This window comes from Austrofundulus limnaeus, unplaced genomic scaffold (assembly GCF_001266775.1).
Source record: "Austrofundulus limnaeus strain Quisiro unplaced genomic scaffold, Austrofundulus_limnaeus-1.0 Scaffold62, whole genome shotgun sequence".
Taxonomy (NCBI): Eukaryota; Metazoa; Chordata; class Actinopteri; order Cyprinodontiformes; family Rivulidae; genus Austrofundulus; species Austrofundulus limnaeus.
In genome coordinates this window covers 1,822,318-1,827,307 of record NW_013952464.1, presented here as the reverse complement: position 1 = coordinate 1,827,307, position 4,990 = coordinate 1,822,318, and the positions used below count along the sequence as shown (strand labels likewise).

At 37.4% G+C, this 4,990-nt stretch overlaps 1 protein-coding gene across 1 annotated transcript in view; it reads right to left on the bottom strand.

Moving 5' to 3' along the window:
- adamts9 (ADAM metallopeptidase with thrombospondin type 1 motif, 9) overlaps window positions 1-4,990 on the bottom strand; it is a gene marked incomplete in the record, with an annotated part of 62,562 nt that overhangs the window by 20,612 nt on the left and 36,960 nt on the right.

The following is a 4,990-nucleotide window of genomic DNA, read 5'->3' as shown; positions in this document are numbered from 1 at the left end:
CACACAGTAGCATTACAGGAGGGGAGCAGAACTGGGCTCCACTGGGCTCTGATAATCAAAGGGGGCGCTGCACGTGGGGATGGATATGATGCGACAGGCTGAGGGTTGAACGAGTACAACGCCCAGCGTGTGGTTCTGTCCCGACTGCCAAGGGCCCAGACCGGACAGGAACACCCTGCGACCTCTCACCTCATTCAACAAGGAGGAGGAGGAGGAGGAGGAGGAAGAATGCTCATAAAAATGAAGAAGCAGTGTAAGTGGTAGCCATTAGATTTGATTATTGCATATTTGTGACACACTGTTTTAGGTGTGTGTGTGTGTGTGTGTGTGTGTGTGTGTGTGTGTGTGTGTGTGTGTTAACATTGTTTGGAATAAATTGCAATTAGATTTGAATTAAAATTAACTTTCTGACTGTGTTGTTTTGGTCTTACTTTTGTAGGAGGGGACATAAAATGTGCGTAATGATCAACAATGAGACAATCGATTTACTGTTTTCAGTCTAGGAGCTGAAACAATTGATTCCAAACATTTGGTTTTACTGTCAGCAACTGGCGGAGTTATTTTTTATTTATTTATTTATTTTTGATGAAGCTGCCCAGAATAAAATTGGGGTTTCCAGTAAAGATTTAAATCACTAAAGCCAGTCATTTACGGTCCAGAGCGTAGCAGCAGACTTTTGCTCTGATCAAATAAAGTCATTTTTCTTCACTTCACTTCATTTTGTTTTTATTTATTTATTTATTTTGGTGAGATTTTTTTGTAGAAATATCCCTGCGGTGAAATTCTCTGTAATTATTCAGCCCACCAACACCAGCTCATCAATTTAGACACACTTCATCATATAAGAGAAATTAAGCCTGGCTAACTTCAAATACATTGCATGCCAACAATAGGATTTGTTTGAAGCAGTGTATAAAAAATACACATAATCCCGTAAAGTAAAGCTCTCTTCTCACCCCACCCATTATTATTTTTTTTACCAATGTGTAGGAATTCCTTTGAACACCCTTTTTTTGTTGTTTTAAACCTTGAATCGCTGATAATTTCCCAGAAGTCTGCATGTGATGATAGGATGGAAATCTGGGAAAAACACACACACATCAAACGCAACCTTTGACCTGCAGACACACCACTGTATTGTCCGCTCGATGCCTCCCCCCACGTTTGAGCCGCGGTCACGGGCCCCCACAGTGGCGACAGACGCACATTAAACCAGATTAAAGAGGCCACGAGAAAGGGCCAAAAGGCTGACGGCAAGTTCAATGCAGTGCCTGCGTCACCGAGCGTCACAGGAAAAAAAAAAAGCGGAGGCTTTCGCGATCGACCGAGCACGGTAAATGGAACGGGAAGTTTGCCGGAGCCGCGTCGCGCAGAGCGGCGATTCACCTTGATGGAAATAACTTTGAACTGGTGGCACAGTTGTTAGAAAGAAGCTCAGAGGACCATGTGAAATAGCATAAACATTGTTTAATGATCCACGCAGTTTTATTGAAGATAAACATCTCAGTGAGTCAACCGGAGAGAAGGACCGCTTGATACGGTTTTTTACCTTTGGTTTTATTTTTGGTCCGATATTGTTAAATATGAGGTTAAATAGGCAACTTCTTTTCCCACACACTGTAATTGTCATAAGTGCATGCTGATGTTTGCAAACACACAGCAATCCTGGGCTGAAGTGATARCTCAGTTTTTTTGAGGTGGGGTTCTACGGAAATGTTATAAACTATTAATATCTTACCTGTTGTAGATATAACTTCAAACAGCTTAAACTGTAATTTTAATAAGACGTTTATAATTAAATTCTGAATTTTAACAGCTGCTTTTAACAGTACCTTCTATGTGTTTTATGTGTATTTTGAGTATTTTTATACAAGTATGATGCTGTTGGAGCCCTATCAAAGGAAAAATTCTGTCACCACCTGGGACAGACAATAAAGTGATTCTATTCTATTCTATTCTATTCTATTCTATTCTATTCTATTCTGAGCTGTGGTGGCTGTGTGGTTAGGGAAGTCATCCTGCAATGAGAGAGTTGAGGGTTTGATTGCCCCACTATTTAGTCACATATCGAAGTGTCCCTGGGCAGGACCCTGAACCCCCACTACATCTGATGCATGTCCCATCATTGTATGAATGTGATTTAAGCACTGATTAGTCGCTATAGAATGATCTACACTGCAAAAATTAACAACTGAAAATAAGTTTAAAAAATACTAGATTATTATCTGAATCTTCTCAAATTAAGTGAAATAATCTGTGAGTGTAGTAAGACAATTGCGATTGGTAGGATTTCTTGAAATAAGGAAAGATATCCAGGCTAAGAATGTTAATAATCTAAAACTGTCTGCTCTTGCTTAGTATTTCAGTCTCAAAACAAGTTCAAATATACTTTTTGGCTGGATATAAGCTTGTAAGACTTGGTTAGATGGCCAATTTTTGCAGTGTACCTACAGTAAATTAGCTTTGTAGAGCTGTAGAGTGCTGTGTGGATGGATAAATGAGGCCACAGATTGTAGTGTAAAGCACTTTGAGTATCCTGGTTGGATAGAAAGGCGCTATACAAGTGCAGTCCTTTTACTATTTATTTAACTAATAAGCTAACAGCTAGTCCAAGTAGGGCCAAGATCAAGGCAGATTTCTGCTTTCTATAATGAACACCGGTCTCAAAACCTTTGATAGCAGTTCATGCAAATCAATGTTTGCATGAAATGGTTATCTTGACAGAAACATTACAACACTATTACTATTCCTGTCAGAAATAACCTTTGTTTCTCCAAACTGAGCTCATTCAGAAAGCTTTCTGCAMTTCTTCTTCAAAAGATTTGAACTGTTCTTCTAAAAAACTAAAGCAGTGTTAGTTTAAATAAGCATATACTTAGCATAAAAAGTAAGGAATTTTGTGTTGGTGGATTATTTCTTTGTTGTAACAATGCCCCTTGCTAATAAATCTTATGCAGCTGGAAAGCCTGTTAATTYCTCTTTTAAGTGGTGCCACATTTGTAAGGAACATGCATGTGTGGGATGAGCTGTAGAGCTGAGTATGTGGGTTGTGGACATGAAAAAAATGCCAAATCTTCTCTACCAAACAGTTTATTTTGATATTGTTGGTGCCTATTATAAGGTTTATTACCAAGAAGCATTGCTACATAGATTGAATTTACTAAACTCAAATCTCCTTACTTTTTGTGTTAAGTCTAGTTAAGGAATGGTTAAAATTTTAAGTTGCACTGCAGTTTCCCCCCTTGTAACTGAGTCTCAGTGATCTCTCTGTTTACTATATGTGATAAAACATTTAAATGTTTTATTCAAGTGAGAATGAAAACTAAAAACGCCTTTGATAGTACCTCTACTTCACTTTAATTTTCTTTTCTGGAAATCCAACAAATCCATAAAAAAATTAAATATTGACAACATTGTAATGGATAACAATAAATACAAGTAATTACATAAATATACAGAGATATGTTTGTAACAGACTAATACTGCGCAGAGGAGACATACAGTGTACTTATTTCAAGAGCCTGTTGATATGTTTGCTCGTACAGTGCGGCTATTTTGATTGACCACAAATCAATCAAAGTGCTGAGAGTGAAACATGGAACTAATCACATAAAGTGTTTTCTTTAGTAATTTAACCTGAGTTTGGTTTTTACACTGCCTCATAATCACACACGGGAGTCACTAAAAGCAGTAGTTCTCATTAGAAAATCATTTGTGGCTTAAAAAATGTACTTACTGCTGTGTTAACAGGCCCTTAAAATAAGGTGCGATGACAGTACAGAGTTTTTATGACCAGGGGTAGTCGGCAGGGTGGGCTGCAGGTACAGTTACCCCTAACCACAGATTCGGGACCATTTTCCAATTTGCTTTGAACGGATGGAGAGCAAAAATGAATGAGAGATGACACAAATCTGTGTTTAGGGCCGTTACCYGCACTCTAGAGCTCCAACAACTCATCTTAGAAAGCACTATGCCCTCCAGTGCAAAGGAGGAGAAATACACAGCATGGGGGGCGTGATCCTAACCAAAACTGAGGTAGACACATTAGGCTGTCTCAGAATAAGAGCTCCGTTAACTTCCTCTGTGGTCACATGTTAAAAACACAAAACAGTCTTTTCTCTTAGGCAAGTTACTGTACTCAAGTGACAAAGACAATTTCATATACTTTGAACAAAACTGTGGTACACTTTGCATCTAATCAGTGCACACGCTACTCTTAAAAAAAATCACAGCGGAGACTGCATCAAACAGCAAATTGACAAGAAATACAAAAAAAAGGATAAATCCTCGATTTATACGTTCAGTCTCCCTTAAAGCACCGTTGAAGTAAAGGCTATTGTTGTTTAATGGCTAGTTGTGTCATGTTTTTGTTTCAAGTGAGGTATAAGCACAGAACAACTCCTAATACTATACAGAGCAAACATTAACTAAGACAATATTWAAAAAAAAACACTCAAATCAAGCACCTTTAAAGGCACAGAACTTTTAAACTACTGGTTTGGCCACACTATGAAAATCTGCATCAAAAACTACCYAAAACTCCAATAAAATGGCTGTTAGTTCTAATTCCTACATTGTCCTATTCAGGTCGACACTTCTGCTGGTTTATTGGTACATGACTGGAAAATACAACAGCTTWTTGTTAGTAAATTAAAAAAATACATGTGCCTTAAAACAAACTGAATTGTCTGTATGTAATGGTTTTTAAAGATGTGCATAAAGCAAAGGGATGACTATATAGTAAATTTTTAACATATATAAGCACCTCATAAGTGAACAATATGAGCCATTCTTTGGATTATAAGGAACAAGGCATTGCAACGTATATTCCTGATATAAAAAAAAAGGTTCAGCAGTGTTTGCATATGAACAGTGATTGGCTAAATGTGTGATTACAGAAAGCTAATACACAAAATAACCTATTTTTTAAGTTTGTACTATATACATGAGATAAAAAGACAAAAAAAATATATATTTACCTTAATAAATT